At 33.7% G+C, this 22,269-nt stretch overlaps 1 protein-coding gene and 1 long non-coding RNA gene across 4 annotated transcripts in view; one reads left to right on the top strand and one right to left on the bottom strand.

Moving 5' to 3' along the window:
* The window catches only part of ADGRA1 (adhesion G protein-coupled receptor A1), a 267,200-nt gene that overhangs the window by 90,004 nt on the left and 154,927 nt on the right, over positions 1-22,269 (bottom strand). The window lies entirely within an intron of this gene.
* Positions 1,863-20,273, top strand: LOC116790348. Of its 3 annotated transcripts, XR_004358320.1 has the most exons (4): positions 1,872-1,976; positions 7,935-8,087; positions 15,021-15,162; positions 19,808-20,273. It is a non-coding gene; the product is annotated as an uncharacterized LOC116790348 (long non-coding RNA). The 3 variants fall into 3 exon arrangements; XR_004358321.1 differs by lacking the exon at positions 7,935-8,087 and having other exon boundaries at positions 1,863-1,976; positions 15,024-15,162; XR_004358319.1 differs by lacking the exon at positions 7,935-8,087 and having other exon boundaries at positions 1,865-1,976.

Raw genomic sequence — 22,269 nt, 5'->3', positions numbered from 1 at the left:
ATCAGTCATATTGTCCAAAAGAGTAAGACCTCAGCTGCCAACAAATCGTAACAAAATATCAGCGGAGTAAGCACTAATTCTCACTTAAAACAGATTCCTTAAACCATGATATTCAGCAACAGTCAAGACTAAGCATAAATTTTGATACTTTTGCTGAGATCATACTTACAGATACAGATATTTAAGTGTGTATATATCTGTTTTATATATATTATATATGTGTGTGTATATATATGCATATATATACACACACACACACACATTTTAAAAGGTCTTCAGTCAAAATTCTCAGGGAGAGTTATGCAAAAGCAAGATAATTTCTTCAGAACTCAGAAAACAGTGTATCAACTTTACATGGTATTAGAGAGTAAGCATAGTGACTTCAAAGCCAGTGCAGCAATTTTATAGAATTTGAAAGATTATTTTTAGCTGCTCATGTTAAGTAGTCATTTCTAGGAGCCTACAAGAATTACACAATTATTTATAATTTAATAATTAATATTTTACTGTTATGAAGTATTAAATTCATTTCTTGCACAGGATCACTATAAGCTTTCTTTAATTCCTAAAATAAGGAAAACCAAGTACCTATGAGAGGCAGCTCCTTTGACATAGTTCTGTCATTTACAGGCAGCGCAGTGCATATCAGGCCTTTCAGTCAAGTGCATCAGATCACAAAAGATGCTGAATATCAGATCTTAAGTATACTATTTTGGCAGAATATGGATTATGCAATACTGAAAGCGCTGTAATTTTCATCAGTAACAGCAAGACTTTCAGAAATCTCCTAATCTTCTATTCACAGAAAGATTCTCAGCTGTCATATACTAAAACTCATTTATCATCTGATCTTCATAGAAGTCCACTCTTCTACAGTATTTTCTAGTTGAGTTGTTATTAGTACAAAAAAGTACAATGGTGTTCCTGACAGTCACAGATCAAATTCATGCTTCACCTGAGGTTTAAAAATTTTGTTTATTGTAAGTCACAATTCTGTCTTTTTCTCTAAGAAGAAAGCCCCTAATTAACAACTCATTATAAGGTATTTCTGTAGCCAAGACTGCGCAAGAAAACCCAGAACTACAAACTGGTGGAGGCCAGAGGAATGTTCTGGGACACTTCCTCTCCAGGCTAGCCCTGTTCAGACACCCCTTCCAAGTCATTGCTTTTAGCCACTGCCAAAGACTGCATAACAAATTGATTAGTCTTTAGTCTGTATGTACTTAATTCTTTACTGATGTGTCCTAGGTTCAGCATCACTTCATAAAGGATGATATTTATGCAGTCTAAACACTGCATCTTTACAGAGGCCTTGGAAATTCTTGGGCTATAACCCACATGAAGAAGTGAGAACAGGACACTTAGAAGACTTATCTCCCCCCACAGCACAGGCACAGGTTGTGGTTCTCAAGACATTCAGGGCAACAGGAGGAGGATATTCTGTTGTGAAGGAGTTCTTCTGTTTTCACTGTCTGCACTGTCCAGTGAAGAAAAACATGTCCAGACCATGGCTGGGACACTCAGGCATGTTTGTAGTTGACAGGCATCCTTACAGTTCTCTGGACTGTATTTGTGGAATGATGTAGATATAAACATGGTATCTGTTAAGTAATTCCGCAGAGAAATGTGGATATAAAAACCAAAGGCAAAAATTGCAAAGGAACTAGTAGGTAGATTTAATTTTGTGAAGATAATTAATGCTGGTATATTTAGACTATGACATTAAACATGAATCTCTCTCTTTCACTTTTTTGCTTGTTTTTACTGACAACCTGTTACTGCTTTGATTACAATTTCCTTCCCCAGAGACAGGAACGCATGGTCCAGTCAGCAGGATTTTTACACAGGTGTTCAAAGTCCAGGAGGAAGTTCAACTTCTAGCTACCTTTCTAGTGTGTGTATGCCTGCATTTGACTTTATCAGCATTGACTTTTGCAGCTCTTTCTTCTGAAGACTTGATCAGCCTGAACCTTCAGGTAAATATAGTACGCATTTAAGTTCTTAACCATTCCAATATCTGACTGAAGGTCAAGCCTATTAGACTTGCTTCAGCTCACATCAATTATTTCCCCCCATTGAAGGTGATGTCACTATGATTCCAGCTAATTAAGTCTGTAATATTGAGACAGAGTGTTTAATAAGGCTCAACACAGAAGAATCAAGTTAACTCTGTCAATCTTCTTTGCTATAATGCATTTTGTTATATAAACAGTCCAGCAGTCTAAGATTTCTAGATTTGCATTTGGGTGCCTTTTTCTGATAGACATAGGTGAATTTGCTCCTCTTGTGGTAAAATATCCTTCAGTGGCATTGACCTAAATATATCCTAATACTGGAAAAGGTAAAGCTGATTTTACATTCTAGACATAATTTATCACCTGCAAATAGCAAACCAGAGAAATATCCTCCAAGCAGCATCTGGTTAATAACTGTAAACAGAGAAGTATCTATCCAGTCATTCTTAGCAATCAGTGTTAATTTTCACTGTCTTTGCATAGCTGTAGATAATCACATTCCTGTTAATTTACAGCTATGTTCTAATCCTTAATTTAAAACCCTACTGAGATTTTTATTTTAGTACCTGAACAATCAATCATTTGACAATGTGTGAAATGGCAGAAGAATACTAGTAAACCTGAGACATAGGTTTTGTCCAAGGGTAAACATCCAAATTAGAAAAACAAGGAAAATTCCTAACTAAAGGGACACCTGAACAATTATCCCATTGGAGGGTGGCTGGTCATAACTTCTTCCATGCACATTGTCATGCACTCCTCCTCCATCCTCCTGGTTTTTGGTTATACCATCCAAAAGGATACAGACTCCGCAATTTGGAAAAGCCAAGAACACTTTTTCTTCCTTTCAGGGGAGGATTAGGAAAATTCCTGTACTTACTCTTTGTTTCAAAGCACAGGAATGAGCTAAGCCAACTTACTGAGGTAATTACATGCAGTCTCAGCTCTGCTTGAAATACATAACAGAGGTGAGCTGGACCACAACACTAATCTCTGACTTATACACCTGCCCAGAGTTTTAAAGTTGGACTACGCTTTATTGTACGTTACGGTTAAAGCTTTTTGAAATTGAAATGGAAACAGTTTGAATTAGGAAACAAACTCAGAATAAACCTCAATTTAATTTTCAGTGTAAACACAAGAGATGGAAGTTTTAGTCTTTACAGATGGAATTTCCATTAAGAGCCATACATGGGTCATGATTATCCTGGTGACACCAACTCACAAAACTAATCTCTGTGATGGTATCTAGCAATGGAGCATGATTCTGAACAACCAACTACACCTTTGTAATAAAAGATGAATTGTCCTTGGATTAGTCAAGATGATGTGTGTTTCGTGGCTCTACTTTACCAGTTCTCTCTGTTATGCGAACGAGCAACTTTATCTTAACTAAAGAATTGGAGCGCATCCTTGATTTCCTAAGCAGTGAGATTAGTTAATATGATAGCACCAACTGGTACATAATAACTGGTACATAATACAGGCTGCTAAAATTATAATAGTATCTCAACTTCTGAGTGAAAGAAAAAAAAATTGTCCTAAAACAAGTAAAAAAACCCCTCTCCTCCTTTATATACAAAATAACGTATTTACAATTGTGAGTCTGCTGCCCTCCTCCAGGCAAAAAACTTCTAAAATCATTAATACTGAAGTGTGAAATCCATTGAATTGATATTTCAGCAGATAACCATTTGAAAAAATAAAATATTCTTGTCCTACTATAGATGAACTTCTAAGTTTTAACAAAAGCATTACAATGACACCACTCTTAAAAGATGGGAGAGACACCACAAAGAAGAACTGCAAGTCTATCATGTAAAAAGTATAAAGATCCTTACAGAAGGATCCCTTATTAAGGTCTGGTAAACCCCTGTGCACTTGGAATCTTGTTCATTCTGTAAATAAACATGTAATACAGGTCACGGCAATGGAAATCAAAGGAACTGTGATGGCAGCAATGGGAAAATATGGACTTGAAGAGTAGGTGATGTGACTCAAGATTTATATTATGTGGTAGCCTTTTTTAAAATTAATTTATCTTGCGCTACAATACCTCTTTTTAAGAGGATAATATTTAAGGTTCCTGTAATTTAAAACAAGAATGAAAGCACACCAGCAATTCCTAGACATTTCTGTGATTTACCTATTATACTACAGAAGTTCTTGCTCTGGGCATTCAAAATAACCACAAAAAAGTCAGAGTCAATATATATATATATATATATTCATCTTTCATGTCTATATAAATATTAAGCTTCTGGTTTTATGCAGTGATCATGATACCCAAAGTATTATTTTTAGTGAACTATTAAAGATATTTTTTAAAAATCAGTAAGAAGATTGACATTGATGCTGTATCATAGAAGATCCATAAAAACATATGTAAGATTTCACTCTTTCACTGGGATAGTAAACGTTAACTATTTCTCTCAGCAGAGCAAGAGACAGGTGCATTTAAATGAATGTATACTAAATATTCAATTCCTGTATAAGAGAGGTGAAAGATAACATCGGCATTTATAAATCAGTGTCTGTACATCTCGTCAGTTAAAAAACCCCAAGGATAAATAATACTTATTAGCCTCACAGAGGTATTTTGAGACTATCTGGTCAACACTTATAGAATGTGTTAATAATTAATGCTCTATTACACATTCACTTACTATATATAATTACCACCCACATTAGAGGAGATTTGCCCACTGGCAAAATAGAACTATTTCTATATGTAATGGAAGGTTATATGAAAGCAAGCAAATGCATAAACATCTATTTCATGTATGAAAACCTGAAATAAACTCCAATAAAGATTTGGATTGCAAGTCTGTGATTCCCCCTACTTACATCATTTAATTTTAATCCACTTTTAAAGCACATTCTACAAGAAAGGAAGCTCTTACTCCTGTGGGAGATAAGTGTAAGAGCAAAAAATGGAACAGATCCTGGAAACATTAAAATTAATGATGTCTGAGAAATCATTATGGTTATAAACCTTGAGCCTGACAGTTTTAATACAAAGCTCACAAAAACTGAGAAACAGTTAAATAAACTGAAGGACCAGATGGTCTTGGCCTTCAGGGAATTCACTATAGACAAACTGGGAAACAACAGTCAACAGTCAGAAATTAAAGATATTCTGAAGTGTTTTGAAGGGTCTGATTTCTGATGAAAAACTTGAGAAGATATTTTTTCTAGAGAAAAACTAAAAAAACAGAGTGTTCATGAAGACTCTTTTTCCAAGAGATTTTTCATCACTTACTTTCCAAAAGGTTCATATTGGGTATCTCTATGCTCAAATTCAGATCACTGAAATGAGTTATTTCCTAAGAACAGACATCAAGACTTAAATTTGTAGTAATAGACTTTTCACCAAGTACCTCCTTCTCACATACACTCGTAGATACATACATATATATATCCTATAACAAAAGTTTAAATTATTCCACAAATGATATTTTTTCCACTGCTTTCCCCTGTTTCATAAGACTATTTAGACAAACACTTTATTCAGTTTTCATGCCTTACATCCCTCATTGTCTCTAGTAATATCTACAAGTCTTTCTCTCTTACAAGGAAACTAAATGACATTGATTTTTCTTCTCCCTGCCCCTGCCTGACAAGTAAATACATGCTGCCCTAAGATGCTGAGAAAAAAACCTTGAAGTATTGTAGAAAAAATGGTCCCCAAAATTTATAAATCGCTCATGGTGCTTGCAGATCTTCTCATGAAGTAGGTTTTGATAAAAGGGTCTAATTTTTTCTTCCCTCAATGAGTTGTTAAGACCAAAGTTGAAATTTTAATATATTCAGACAGGTAAATAATTGTAGGTTCCTTCTTCTCTTATCCCTGTATCTTTCTCAAAAAATTTTTATACGTTATGGCAAACGCTGAAGCATTAAGTTTATTTCAAGCCTTTGAAAAGCCATGGAACTAACCTATATATGGGGAAGAAAGAGCAGCAGCAAAACATTCAAAACATCCTGCTCTGTAAGTTGCTACCTGCGCACCATGTGAAAGTAGGTAGGGCATACTTTTATTTGTACTATGTAAATATTTCACATCAAACCTATGCCCACTATGACAGTAAAGAAATTATTTATATAAAACTTAAGATAAATACTAATGCTTTTTACTGTGAAGAGACTTCAATTTTTGCATATCAACTACTCAGCCTTTTCAAAACTAACGCTTCTGATGTATCATTTATTGGCTAACTACTGCAAGCATATTAAAGTTTCAACTCCTATTTTCTGTTATTGTAGACTAATTTTCTATAAGTAGGCTTGAAAACAGTCATCTGACATCATGTAGCCCTAAGCCATGTACAGATGTATATGATTTCACAGTAACAGACCTGCTCATACCTCAGTCCACTGATTCTTCGTATGGAAAGGTAGATATTTCTAGAGACAAACAGCAGTAATACATATCTCACTTCTTATATAACTGTAGTTATCTAAAGAGCTGGTTTATTTCCCTCATAAGAGTTAGTGATATTGAGGCTTTAAGAGAGGTTATACTTTACTTTATAATATGATTTTATCCATCACTTGGCCTTAGTCATACTAAACCTCTGATTCTGATTAGGTCAATACAGAATACATCAGCCACACCAAGTAAATAATTATTTATTTCAGCCTTCTCACCTAAATTTGGTCTAGTGAACATTTCAGAAAAAGAAGAAAAGCTCTGAATACTTCTAACAAGAATAATGACACAGCAGACCTCTATTTTCTACAACCTATAGAAGCAAGAAAAGTAGAAAGCCCCTACATTGAGTTACCTGCTTGCTCTTCATGCTAACATCAACAATGCAAAGATAGGTACACCTCCCTTAATCAGTCCTTTCAAAAAGAAGACTTGTGGTTTATAATGCTGCTAATGAGAGTCATTTTCCCCCACATATTACCACACTGCCAGTAATCAGGAAAATAAAAGTTTTAATGTTTCTCTTTGGCTGACTTTCATGACTACCTAACAAATGGAAGTTACAAGCCTGATATGAACTAACCTTTGTGAAAGTGGAAAAATATGCAAGTGCTGATTAATATAGTTTACCATAACTAGATTGAAATGTTGCAAATAATCAGAGATCAGAGACCCTACAGAAGGATTATTAAATTGCAAACTAATAACAAAAAAGCACTATTCTATTGTTTAAATATGACTGTTGGAGACAGGACCAGAGGAATGACTGACCAGGTATTTTTCAACAGCTGTATAATATGTGAATCCTTGTGTTCTGTTGTTCAGTTCTTATTAGTGACTGGAGAGCCCTAATGATTATTTTCTACTAAACTATGCACAGTGACTGCACTGTGAATGTGCACATCTTTCATTTTCTCTTTTATTTCTATTTTCTATTTTATTACAATAGCACATTTAGTTTGATTAATTTGTATATTTAGGACTGAAACATGTTATTATTAAAAACCGAAATATAATGAGTAAGGTTTTATCCAGCTTCTCTTAACTTACATCAGTGGTAGCAGTTATTTTAATTTAGGTATTTATAGAAGTTAATGGAGCAATTGCTGAGCTATTTTGACAGGGTTTGTATTGCACATGTTTAAATAACAGAAAAACTTTGCTGAATAAAAAGATTCTATGGCAAATCTACAATATAAAGAACTTCTGGCTCAATGTGTACTATGTATCACTTTTTTCCAATTATCTAATCTAGTTGTTTTCTAATTTTCTATCTAGCTGTTATAGAGATGGTCTCCAAGGAGTCTGTCTAATGATCATTCATTGAATTTCTGTAATTTGAAGGAAAATAATTAGTGCTTTCACAACAAAAACATCAATGATGCAAAAGCAAACAGGTGAATACTAAGCAGATGAATTGAAGGCTGCTTGGTTAATGCTGTACATAACACAGGTGCAATATTTTGACTGCTTTTCCAATTTTGCAGCAAAGATTTCAATGCAAACTGAAGAATTTACTACATCTGTGAAGTCTAAAAGTCTTACCTCCACACTGCTTTTCTGGCTGAATGGTTCTAAGATCATGGAAAAAAGCAAAAGAACAAAGCTCCCCAAAAGGGAACTGAGGAAATATGTAAAGGGTGAAATTTACGATATTTTTTATTGATCATTAGAATTTTGATCTCTGACAATTGCACATAATGTTATAAACTGTATTTAATTTTTTATTTTCTTTATTAGGGAAATATACTTTGTATATAGCTTCTACCTCTCAAATTCTCCCAGAACACCTGGAAATAATACTTTCTATCTATTGAAGTCCTTCCCATGAAATCCTGGGAAGGTGTATTACCGGTATACAGCCACAACCACTTTTTCCCATTATGCTACACATGCATATTATGAATTATGACTTCTCATAACACTGAGGTCACAAGTCATTCTTTACATAAAATTTCTGGAGCAGTATCAGTAGGTTACACTCAACTATTTTGTTAAAAGATTGTACTATGCTTTTCAAAGACTTAGTAAATCAGAATGGCATCCTATTTTCCTAAAAATCGTTTTAAAAAACCTTGTTAAACAATGGTTAACTTTTTTGACAGACCATTATCTGGTAAATTAGACAGCTAATAAAAACCTCCTCCCTTTTTCACAATGATGTGTATTACTTGTCAAAAAAACTAAGTTGCATCTCCATTACTCCAAGCTTACCATAGATTTATCAGGGGTAAAAATGGACCCCTCCTCTTGAGGCAAGATATGTCCCTTGTGTTCTAGCCATTTTTATCTCTGTATCAATCTGTTTTCAATTCACTTGACAAAATCACCTTTCTCTATTTTACATGCATTATTGCAGTGCCTGTACAATTTTGAAAGCATGCATACATTTCTGAGTAGAATGATAATAAAGATATTGCTGTGTTCAGAGCTAATTTGATTATTTTTCAAAGTTACAGGTCATTTTTTGTAATACCTGACCCTGTACATCTTCAACATTTTAGTAACATTTTCAATGTTATACTGACCTTTATCAATGTCTTAGAGTGGGCTACCTGTGTAATGGAACTCCTGACATGAATTTGTCCCTAACCATGTGAATTAGTTTTTCATTGTATTTAACTAAAAAAAAAAAAATAGAAGAATAGTATTAATACTAAGTATGATGCTTCCCTAATTCCTGTCCTTTGTAAACTGAGATCAGGGACAGTGCAACATTTTCTGTCACCTGAGAAACCTTTGCTGGCTTCTTTGAAGTCGAAGAAAAACATTGAAATGTTTAGCCAATAAATTTTTCACAAAGACTTGGCCAAACTTGTTCACTTCATCGTGTAGGTGGCATAAGCTGCCATTATCATTGCTGTGACAAATGTAATTTGGAATACTTGTAAGAAATCTTATCTAAAGTGAGGAATAAAAGCATCACCATCAATGTTCATGAAGGTTTAAAATTTTAGTTACATCGGGATGAAGATTCACAGAGAATATTCAGCTAACGGCGATAACTGATGGATATAAAGTTTTTCTGAGTTACACTGTATTGGAGAGTAGTTGTAAAGAGCAGTGATTACAGGAAACCACTGTGTCTAAGTACCAAAACTTTGAGTTTCAGTAAATATGAGGTTAGGTGTGACATCTGGAGTTACGACAGGTGCCTTACTTTGCTTTTTGGAGGGACCTACCTGTTCTCAGCTGCTTTAGTTGGGGAGCTCAGGGAATTGACACGAAGAGTCCTCTGCAGAGATTTACCAGAGGCAACTGTGTATTACCTTGTTGGTGTTGCTCTCATCCCTGAGTAAGAGCTTTTACTCAGTTGAGTCTTCATATTCCTAAATGTTTTTCTAGTAATGACATACTTTTTATTTTGATTGTGGGCTAAGTAAACATCCAATACAAGAAAAAAGCCAAACTGCCTTCTTTTTCTCCAGCAGACATCTTTTTAAATTTACCAAAACCAATCATGACATACAGTCTGCCTACTAATTTGTATAGTATTATATGTGTATTTATATTTTGCTAAGAGCATCGTGGGAAGACTATTAAAAAAATTAAAATTTACTGAAACAATTCAGTAAAAGTTTTATTATTTATCATGTCTGAAATTCCCACTGGGGTTTTTTTAGATTTTAATTGAAAAATGTCACATTCAAAATAATTTTAACTTCAGGCAATCATAACTATAACTTTTATAGTTGCTGAAAATATAAATCTTCTACCAAACTTCAGTTTGTATTACAAAAAATACCAGGAAAAGCCCTTGTAACACAGACCATTCAAACCCTCCTCCACATAAGGGAGCCTTTACTTGATAATAAACCACCAATTTCTTGAAAATTTCTGCACTGCAGAAGTGTAACTGTGTATTCAGCCTTTACTCAGACCTCTCTATAGTGAGTTTTTCAGTTTGTTACAGAATGGCAATCACCTTTTCTGCAGAGCCTAAGCAGAAGCATCACAAGCAGCCCCACAGGGTAGGATGTGCCTGACAGCTTTTTTTGCCAAGAGAAGAAAAAGGAAAAAATAGCCCCAAAGTGCTAAATATCAGCTGAAGTGATAAGCAGTGCATTAGCACATGATTGGAAAAACAAAAAAATTACCTGATTAGTTTCTAATTTATTGCCTTCCTCTAGAGAATACAGAATCAATGGAAAAATAAATCCTAAAAAAAAGGGACATAAAGAACTTCACAGTAAAGGAAATAAAAACGTCATTAAAGAAATTAAAAAATTATTGAAAGAAAGTAGGTGAAAACAGATCTGATTATCTTAATTTGTACTTATTCTTCAAGATTTGCTCAATGAATAAGCAATTCCTCATGGTCAAGTCTTTAAAAGGTCTGACTTAAGTTCTAAGGAATTCTTACGCAAGGATAAAAAAAAATCCCAGACATAGATTAACCTTTTTTTAAAGACTAATTCTTCAAAACATCGTAAGTAGTAGTGTTTAATAAAGCAAGAGGATGGCATTGTGACAATGTCAGAGCACGTGAATTTCATAGAGTAGCTGATCTCGAAACAAATTTTAGCTCATTCATAGAGGATTCTTCTCTTATTATGAATTCCTGTGTATCTAATGCTCTGGGAAGTCAATTAGAAAAAAATGGCCTGTCCATCCTATGGCAATAACCACTGAAGCAGGATTTTCTACTGTAATGTTCCTGTACTTAGCCATGGACTGGATAACAGGTACAGCTCTGATGGATTCACTACTTTAACTCTCTTCCTATTCTACAAGTCTCACAGCATGCTGGAATACAAAAAATTTCAACAAGTTTGTCTGAATAGAATTAGACATGATGAACCTGAAAATGGAGACATTTCTTTCAAACAATATGAGATTTATGTGTCTTTAGAAAACACAGTCACATAGCCAGCAAAACTTTCTGTGATTAGGCAGGAAGTAGCAGGATTTATTCCAACAAACAGTCTACCTGAATCAGCTCTAAGCATTTTTCTTGTTGCTTAAGGGTTATAATGTGCTTGTACTACAAAATAAGTACTTATGAGCCAATACCATAGGAAAATACAACCAGATATAAGATGACAAAAGCAGCTGGCTGTCTTGACATGCTCTGTCAGCAGATTTATGAAAATTTTATGTTCTCGAGGCTCCTTACTGAGAAGTTTTTCTTATTTCAGCTTCATTCAAGACTTACACACTTATTTACTCTATGGAGATAAAATTAGAGGAATTAAAATGCATTTTTATTAAATTTTAGCCTATGCTTTCCCTGGGTTGGCTGCATGACCCTGTTACGTGACATAACTCCGGTAAATTTATATTTACTGCATTTTCATTTTGTTGCTATTTACAGCTCATAAAAAAACCAACCTCAGAATAATTTCTTCTATCCTTTTGCTGTATTTTTTTATTTTAAATTTATTTTTATTTAAAGGAGCAAGGTACTGTAAATTAATTACTAAGACAGCTACCATTATGTAACAGTATGAAACTGTTAATGACATCTTAAAGATCTTATGGTCAAGCAAATCACTCTGAGCACGTGTTTACACTCTAAAGCCTTTCCAGTGATTTCTGACCACTGTGTTTTGCAAATGTCCATTTCAGGTGTTACGTAGCTTTTAGAGTTACAGGGATGCCATGAGATAAAAAGTATACAACACTTTTCAGTATGTAGTTCAACAGTGAAAATTACCTATCTTACTTCTTATTGGGATAATGAGAGGTCAGCCAGTCCTCCTGCATGGCTTAACAGAAAAGAACACTTGACCAGAATCCAATAAAAAGGTGAAATGGAGAAATAGGGAGAGGAAAAATATGTTTTCAAGACTGATTAAGCAAGAAAGACAAAGTTTTTCTACACGGCAAAAGTATAGAATGAGCCACTGACACCGCACAGGAAAATTTTTGGGAAAATCTGGAGAGTGCACATGTATTAAGAATCTATGCAAGTGATGATCAAGAAAAGTTATTAAAAGTCTTAATTTAAAGTAAATTAATAAACTGTACTTAAACATTTCTGTTGATATCTTTCTTTATAACTAAGTGGCCTTTATTCAATTTAGCTGAATTCATTTATAAATTAATTCAATTCAGCTGAACTGAGTCAAAACTACTTTGATGCTGGATAAGGTACCTACTTTGAGTTTCACTTAAACACTTTCAAAATTCATTCAGATTAATTTTCCTCAGTGTCTCCATGAAGACAAAACCCTTAAACTTTTTACAAAGACAACTGAAGAAATGATGCATGGAGTGCCACTAGAAACTATTAGTTCTAAAATAGCATCTTCAGCAGCTCAGAACTTACTACTTTTTAACACGTTTTTAGGCATTGTTTCAAATTTGATGCATTATTTCAATATATACATATTGAAATCTATATACATATGAAATCTATATACATATTGAAATCCATAGAGGAGATAGGCTTGTGCTCTTTCAAACCCTTTGAACTATTAAGTAAAATGGAGTTGGTACCACTATTTCTTTGCAAATCAGCATGGTATGCTTTCACACCAGCACAAAAGAACATACTAGCAAAGCTAATGACACAAGAGTTCTAATCCTAGAAGTTTTCCTACACTTTTTTCTTCTTCACAGTTACATGAAGACATCACCATAGCTGTTGTGAAATCTGTAGCTTGTTCCTTTCTTGCACTCATGATGTTTAATTTAGTGTCCTAAAGTTTTGAACCTTACTCCAGTACTTGTTCACTGAGCTGAATAAACATCTCCTCCCTGACTTCTCAGGTTATATAACAACTTCACATGACACATCTGCACATTTTGCCTACAGAAGGTATATTTAATTTTTTTGATTCTCCTACCATTTTCCAGTTGCAGAAGACCCATTTAATTTTAAAGGAAGTTTATTCTCATATCCTAATAATTATTACTTCCATTATTTGGAATGAAATACAAAGTAAACCAATTTTACTGTTGTACCACTTTCAAGGATACTGAGAAATCAGCAAATACATGGTAGCTCTTATTGACTGCATAAAAATTCCTGGAAACTGAAGGCCTATTGGAAAGAAAATCATGCATCATCTTGATACCTTATTCTTCCTAGTGGTAACAGTGTTTTAGAAGAAGCAGGATTGCCAGGGCACATCAACTACTTAAGCAACTGGTACTAGCATAAAGCTGAACAAATACATTATCATATATCAAGAATGAGCAGACAACTAGAAACAACCGGTTACCAGTTCATGCTTACAGGGTTTCAACATGTACTGAATTATCTTACTTTCCCTGATGATTTAAGTTTGGCCTATATTAAAGTATCCCTGAGCCTAATGCTAAGTGAAAAAGATAACCTTTTAGTGCTTTTCAAATGAAGATACAAAGTAATGTCCTAGTCACTTTATGTTAACCTTTTTCTTTTTAGGTAAGTGCTAACAAACTGGGTACTTCCAGGAATTCACAGATTGTTAGTTAAAAGAAACACAGATTTCAGTGAAGTGATTTCACTGGGATTATACAATGGTAATTAGGCCCAAATAGTACAGCTGTAGGTTTTCTGAGTATTTATTGCAGATCAGTAGATTTTAACATTCACTGCCAGTTTTCAACTATGTCTAGAGTGATGTTCTACACTTAACTGAATTCCCAAAAAACAAAACACTGAGAAGCACTGTACCAACAGGTGTCCAGTGAGTCTGATTCTCTTTGTAAGTTCCTTACAGAAACTCTAGCAAATTGCACTGTTGAAGAAAACAATGTTGAAGCTTGACTATGCTATTTGATTTGTTATTTGACATCATTAAAACAAACTCTAAGGGTAAGATGTATTTGAATACACTACATACATTCTGACATATACTCCTGTTAGACATTTACTTAGTACAGACTTCACTTAAATCAGACATGAAATTTCTGAAAAGGAAGGATTAAAATATAGATGCCAAATCAATCAAGTACACTAAAAGTCCACAGAGACTGAAAACCCATAGTTCTGGTGAACAGGAGCTATTAAAACAGGAATACACATTTAATCCTATTTTATGTGGCAATTAAGAATGTACACATTTAAATGATCAGTACCACTTAAATAGTATATTTGATATTCTGTGGCATTTCTGTAGATGACTGCTATCATCAGAAGTGCAGCAATAAAGGCTGAAGAAACACAACATAGCTGTAAATAACTCTTCAGTTCAATGACTTTGATAATTATATGCAACTTTGCTAGACTATATTTAGTAAGACTTTTGAACCTGTTAAGACACTTTACACAGTACTGATCAAAGAGAGCTTATGAAATACAGGAGGCTTTCTGTAATACAATGTCACAGAAAAGTGATCTTTTTCTTTAAGTGTCAAGTCCTAAGCTTACTCTTTTTCTTTTAAGAGTAGCAGCATATGCTGGTCAGTGAAGCATACACTACACAGCTGTTACATCTACTGTATGACCTGTACATACCAAATTAGTCATTGTGTTTTTCAATTCTGGTTCATCAGAGTTTTGGTCTGAGGGGTTTTAACCTAAATTTAGGAAAAGAATACAATTCAGTGTTATTTTGTTTATCCATAATTCATAGTCTCCAGCCTGTTTTGATCTAAAACAATTGGCCAACTTTTTTTTCTCCCTCTTTTTTTCTTCTTAGCAGGATGTATGAAAAAAATACTAGCACAAGGATTAATGGCAGAAAACCTCCAGGACTGCAGTCTGATACTTAACGAATATGTATTTCCATGCATACAGAGAGGATGTTAACAGACTTTTCAACAATCATCATCACTCCTCAGGTTTGTACATTTCCATTCTGGTTACATTAAGAAAAAAGAGCAATTTCTACATACAAGAACAAATATAATAAAATTTAGTGAATAAATAAACCCAAGTGTGGTATTCTAAGACCTAAAACATTAAGTTTTAAAAGATTCAAGTTTCTTCCTGAAGTACTGAATATTTCTAGCCATTTTAAGTACAATTGCAATTTCTGATTAATATTTTTTTAAATTACTTTTTAGTCACTCATTGATACTAATAGAAGAAAGTGGTACAAGGCCTGGATGAACAGTCATTTAAACCCTTCTGGTTTTCTCAAGTTCATTAAGGAAATGTCTGTGTTTCATCCCGAAGTTGTCTCAGAAACAAAGGAAAGTTGTCTATGAGTTTCATTCACTAAAAAGAGATTGTGAAGCAAATTAACTTCACTTAGAATGGCTGTCTCTGTATGAAGTCAAACAATTAATATCTACATAAAATTCCTTTCTCTGTAAAGCAGAGCTTAAGTGCTTCATTAAAAACTAATCTGGCATTAAAACCACTGATGATTTGCAAACTCAATTAATACCAGTACGTTCCTTCGCTGACAATTTGGGAGTACAATAACAATAATTTATAATAATGAATTAATTCTTATGTAGTACTATGGAATTTTGAAAATGGGATTTTTATAACTCACAGTCAGGAACTTATGATATGATCCCATATGCACTCTCCAGGTTTGAATGTATTATGTTCAATTACAATTCAACTAATTTACAAGCTTTCCTAGATATATATTACGCCAACCATACATTAATCAATAATGTAGAAAGAGTTCCCAGCATAAAGACAAATCACTAAATCCTTCAACTCAAGAAAGAAACGTTAGAGATTTCTACTAGTATCTACTTTTTCTGGAAGTAACAAAGAAACCAAGGTTGCATTCCTTCTCCCAGCTAAGCCCACCAAAACCACAGAAACAGCACTCTGCCCAATGAAATAATTTCTTCATAAACAGCAAACAACAAGGCAATATTGGCAGTAATATTTTAACTCAAATTTCACTTCCTGTGTCACAGAGACAGTTCTGAACCATACTACTCTTTTCACAAATCAACTCACTGGTATAGTCATCTCTTCATAAGTCCCTTTAAAAGAGGTATTCCACATAATTGCACCCCTAGGTCTACCCTGTGCCTTTAACATAGAGGCAATATACCCAGTTCCCGGACTGAAAACTTGTATTCCATTGCTGACTTCCACTACATATTCAGTAATGACTACCTCTATCTGGCTATACATAGTCTCTGGATATAACAATTACAGCATCCTAACTACCACACAGAAAATCACACAGATTAATTCCTCTACACCCACCCAAAAACCACTCACAAATCTTTGATATGTGACCTCATATGCTGTTGCATTTTCCTTAAGAGGAGTTCCAGCCAACATGGTCACTTTCATAAGGAAAAAGACTCCACATTTCAGTGAACACCTTTATGTTGTTTGCAGGGTTTGAATCCTACAAAGGAACCTCCTCATCTCTGTGCTGTTGGCCATTTCCTCTGATTATCACATACAGCTGGAAAGTCAGGAAACAGTTAGAGTTTCTAGGTGAAGAACCCACATTCAGAAAAAAAACCCAGCCATATCATCTAATAATCAAAGCAATCTGTTTAGTGAACCCTTTGTCATCATCAGTGGTCCAACAAAAGCCAAGAAACCAACACTGAAAAGAAAAAAAAAAAGAAAAAGTAAATACTTCTAAACACACTTCTACAGTTACTAAAATTTTCAATTTAGAAATTGGAAATGCCTTCTGTAACAACAAAAATAGGCATCAATGAATTATCTAAGCAACCATGTGGTGAATAGATTTTGAGAAACAAAATGTAATTATTCATTAGATGTTGATGCATGTCCTGTTAGATGGCATCAGTCATCCTCTGAGGAAATAAAATAGACATCAGAAAGAAGAGTTTAGAAAAGAGTAGTTAAAAATATTTAACTTACACAGAGTTCTATAAAAATATAAAAAATTTATAATTTATGCAGTAAGAAAATTATGAGTATTTTATTTTATATAGTGAGAAAATTGGGGTTGAAGTCCTCAGAAGTCAAAGCAGAACTGGGACTTGCTCTTGTACTCAGTATTGTACTTGTTCATTAATACCTTTGTACCATTAAATTAACTTAAAATATGTTCCCACAACTAACGTACTGTGTTAATAATTGTTACAGTGTCAATGAGTTTTTGATACGTGATTTATCTTAATTAGTGTACAAACTATTATTTAACAGCAGAATGCACATGAAGGAGTCTGATAGTTTATAAGAAGGAAACTAATCTTATAATGCCCTTTGGGAAATCCCAAAGAGAACTTTCCTGTAACAAGAGCAATGGTGCTGAAAATCAGTCTTTTGCCCAACCATTGTGGATTACAGAGTGACAGCACATCTCTCAGATATATACTGACAGCATATGTAAAATCAATATGCTTCACGTGTTCAGGAACAGAAGCTTGTTTCACAAGAAAGCAAATGTGAGTCCAAATAACAGAATTCATATCAAATACAAGTTGCTAACTCTCACAGTCTTTTTGTCCTTATATTTATTCTCTTCAAGCTATTCAGAATTCTTTTCACTCCTTCAGACATACAAGTCTGGACTTCTAACTATACCTAACATTAAAGAAGTATGACTAAATGGCTAAACAACTTTAAGTTTTAAACATAATACACGATTCTAGAACATCAATGAAATTCAGAAAACACTTCCATATGACTGATGTTATTTGCAGAATAAGCTTTATATATGATAAAACAGAAGTGGAAAAGGACATGATAAAAAAAAACAATAGGACAGGAGCTTGTAATTACACATTTTAAAGTTCATTCTAAGCACCTATGAAACAGAAAAAAAGTGATAAATTTTTCCTACCTTCAAAAAATATAACATACATTAATTTTTATGTGTTAAAGCATATGATAAACAAATACAAGAATTGTAGAAAACCTTCTGTATACCTAATATAATTGACATTTGTCACACATGTATTAATAGTATTTTGGCACTGTTTCATTTTCTCAATGTTTAGAAAGATCTGTAAGTGCAGGATTGCCATCCACATTATAAAAGACCATGGAAGCATGTGCAGAGAAAAATAAACAGAAGGTATATTGAACATAGAATACCAAAGTGCAAATTTTGAAGTTGTCATAGTAGGCATAAAAATATAAATTCATTGTTTGAGAAGGAGTAGTAGTAAGAGGTATCAATATAAAAATGTGTGATCTGAGCATTCTGGAAAGAGAGGGGCAGTTTGTCTTGTCTGGTTTTGAATTTGAAATTAAACTCTCTAATTAACTGAACGACAGACATTTCAGCTTTTTCCATAGGTAATACTCAGTGTACAATCTAAATCCACCTGCAAGCAAATTAATGCCTGCACAGAAAATACTAGTTTATGTATCATACTGCTAGATGTTTTTACTTATTTTAAATTTTATGTTAAAACAAGGGTTCCGTGGCTGCAATAAGAGAGATACCAACACCTACTTTTTTCATACCTCTTAGACAGTACATCTAAGAATACGGAAGAATCTAAAAAAAAATTTTTAAATGCAAAAATTATAATGAATGTAATTATTTAGAATATTGAATAAATAGATACTGTATGTCTCGATAGATTCTAAATCACAATTAAAACCAGCAGAGGACTAAGTTAAGACTACATTTAAAAGACTTTTTTAAAAGTAGAATAAATGTAAAAGTATGAAGAAGGTAAAATACAATAAACTTTAAAATGCCTACATCGCATAAGATATCTCTTTGTGACAGTACCCACAACCTACTCATGGAGAAAGGAGAAACAGTCCTAGATTAGTTAATGTAAAATCAATTCATCAAATTTACACCCAAGCAAACTTTCCTCTATGTTCCCAGAGAAAATTTTCAAATTAATATCATTATCCAAGAGAAGAGGAGCAAAATGCTGTGGCCACTAAGACACATAAAGAAAAGAAAAGAGAACAGAGAAAAATGGGCAAAACATTTTTCCCAAAGGAAAGAGAACAGGGCAAATTCTGATGTGTAACATGAAATGCTTGACCTGAATTTTTAATCTGGACATGTTTGCAAAATATTTTACAAATATGTCAGGATTAAACAAAAATATTTTGAAACAAAATAGGCTTTGATATTATGTATTTCAGCATTGAGCCTAGTGTCTCGCTGTAATATGCCATACACATGAAACTGAGAAACTAATTTTTTGTTTGCTTGGTAGTGTTTTCTTTATTGTATGCTTTCTGTAGTTGTAAAAATTACACAATTAGAACAAAAATTATAATCTTGTACTATTCTGTATGATACAGACATACTGGAAGTTCATCATATTTGATGAGGAAAGCACTGCAATACTCTCTAAGAAGCAATGTGTGCTGGGAAATTAGAAGCAGTCATGATGAAAATGATGATGCCAACATAATTCATGCTACATTTATAATGCCTATCAACCTACTAGTTATTACACAGCAGGAAAAAACCCCAAAATTACCCTAACGATATACTGTGACACACTGTAGTACAACAGTATTTGTTGAGTATGTTGGATGGTATTTTCTTAATATGATGTATGTGGTTATGGAATATTTCAATGTGAATCTTCTCAACAGGAGACTGAAAAACATTTGTGCAATTTTTTAGTGTAGAGTGGAATGAAAGAAGATCTGGAGTGGGGAACACTTAGTATGACAAACTGAACCAGAAAAATCAAAATGAGTCATCTTCAGTGCAAGTTGCAGGAAGTATATTAATTTGTATTACACTGTCCACTGTACATTATTTGAATTCTAAATTTCCACAGCTGATCTTTATGTATTGAAAAAATTCTGTACACATGCATCCTGAACACAGAAAAACGTATCTTAAAGTGGATAAACAACTCAATTAAATTAGTAACAATAATTTTTCCCTTCACAATTCCTCTTTGGGTTTTTAATTCTGTGCTTTACCCTACCCTCTTCTCACTTGGTGGAAATCTTTGCATGAGGTTGTTTTCAGCACTCCTGGTAATTTTACCTACGCATTTACCATTATGTATACATTATATCTACGTTCTGACAACTAAAATTTATTTTATGCAAGAGAAAACCTTTTTTGCATTGATTGTGTATTTTCCAGTATGTATCTGAGACAAGAACATTTCTAAAATGTGGTATAAGCAAGTAATCACAGGATTTTATCAAAGCACTTTAGAATTTGTTTTTGTGGTTAGCATCTCTGGTACCAATTTAACTTTTAACATTTTATCACTTGGACATCACCTGTAATACAACCTGACAAATCAAAAGGTCAGTCTGGCTCAGGGCACAGAAGAAATAAATAGAATTGAAAAGTTAAATGGAATGCATGGAGTCTATTGTGAGGAATTCAAATTTCAGAAGGCAGGGATTACATAAGAAATATATATTACTGAAATTTCAAATCTTCACTTCCAATTAATTTGTGTGTCAGGAGAATAAAGAGAGGAATAGACTGTTCATTTGACAAGCATTCTCAATGAAGCTGAAACTGTAAATTATGCTAATAAAATACGTTCTTTAAAGCCGAAGCACAAATACTGAATCTACAGTTCCCTATAAACCACACATTTCATTACCATAGTACACGAAGTTTAAAGGTTCATTCTATGTTGAAGCAATTTTACTGAGTCAGAACAAGGGTTACAAGTGATTACCTTTGAACACTGGAGATATTCTGCAGGATCAGACTGGAACAGAGATTAAGTTCAAAGTATACTTCAGGTCTGGTATCAAATGGGAACCAGGTACTGGATTCATACTGAATGGCACTAAAATTTCATAAGGTATTCTCACATTGGCCGAGTTCAAATGTTACAACAGCCTTGTTGGTGTGTTATTGTCATATCCCTATTGCAATATTCTTAGACCACAGACAGTCCATGGGACAGAACTGTGCCTCAGGAGCACAGATCCCTGTGATGGGATTTCAGTCTGGAGTCCCACACTGGGAAGATCCCCTTAAGCCTACTTCACCAGAGAAGAAAACAACCACTTTGTCAAAATATATGCTACTGTATCAAAAACTCAGAATATGTATCTAAGCCTTTTTCCCCCCATCCGGTAGAGTACAGTCAGGCAGCAAAAGCCTCCTACTAACAGCATAAATGGGATCTAAGAGAAAGTATTTGGGTCTAAATCCTACCAGACACAACTTCTGTCTGCAATAGTCATAAACGATTCTCTTCAGACTTGCAATTAGTTACAGAGTCAGAACTAGATATAAAGATAAAAATTCGTGTATCAAACTGCAATAATAATTTGCTTTAGGGTATCTGAAAACACTGCTAATTAGTCTATAAAAGATCTACCACATATTTGAACCACAAGGAGATATAAACATATTTTAACAGTTGTCTCCTGAACATCCCCGAATGGTGGACCTCTTTCAGCGCTTTTTAAATTATTTAATTTTCAAAGTCTATTCTTTTAAAACTGGTTTTTACTCATTGATTTAAATTTTGATATTTCTTAACCTTTTTGGGGCTTTTATCCCATAATAACCAGATAAGGCTAAGTTATGTACCAGAAACCACTGACTAAATTAGTATCAATTTCCTACCATTGTCAGGAAATATCATTATGAGTAAACTACCAAAGCTTTGATTGTACTAACAAGACAGTTTATGCTCATCTATTTCAGCTTTCTGCCATCAACTGACCACAGTTTGCTCCATGAGTATTCACTTTTTTAACTGATTAGTGCAATTTGTTAACAACAGACAACGTGACCTATTGTTTATGTTTAGTGTGCAGATGATATGTTTAAAGAGAGCTACACTATTTAGCACAAAAATATATAAACATTCTCTTTTAATAAGCTTCTTAAGCAATTTTTCACATTTTTATTAGAAGTAAACTAAATTTGTGATTACCATTTGTACTTAGTGATTTTAATTAGGGTTTTTTTCCCTTCTTCATCATTAATAGTATACTAAATAGAGGAATATTATAAGAATAAGCTCAGCATCTAAGATGAAGTTCCAAAGATCACATACAATAAAAGAAGCAATTCTGACCTCCATCACAAATTCTCTATTTTCCTAAACTTTGCA

The sequence above is a fragment of the Chiroxiphia lanceolata genome, chromosome 8 (assembly GCF_009829145.1).
Source record: "Chiroxiphia lanceolata isolate bChiLan1 chromosome 8, bChiLan1.pri, whole genome shotgun sequence".
NCBI lineage: Eukaryota > Metazoa > Chordata > Aves > Passeriformes > Pipridae > Chiroxiphia > Chiroxiphia lanceolata.
Note: the sequence above shows the minus strand (reverse complement) of the source record. Positions and strands in the feature narration are given on the sequence as shown.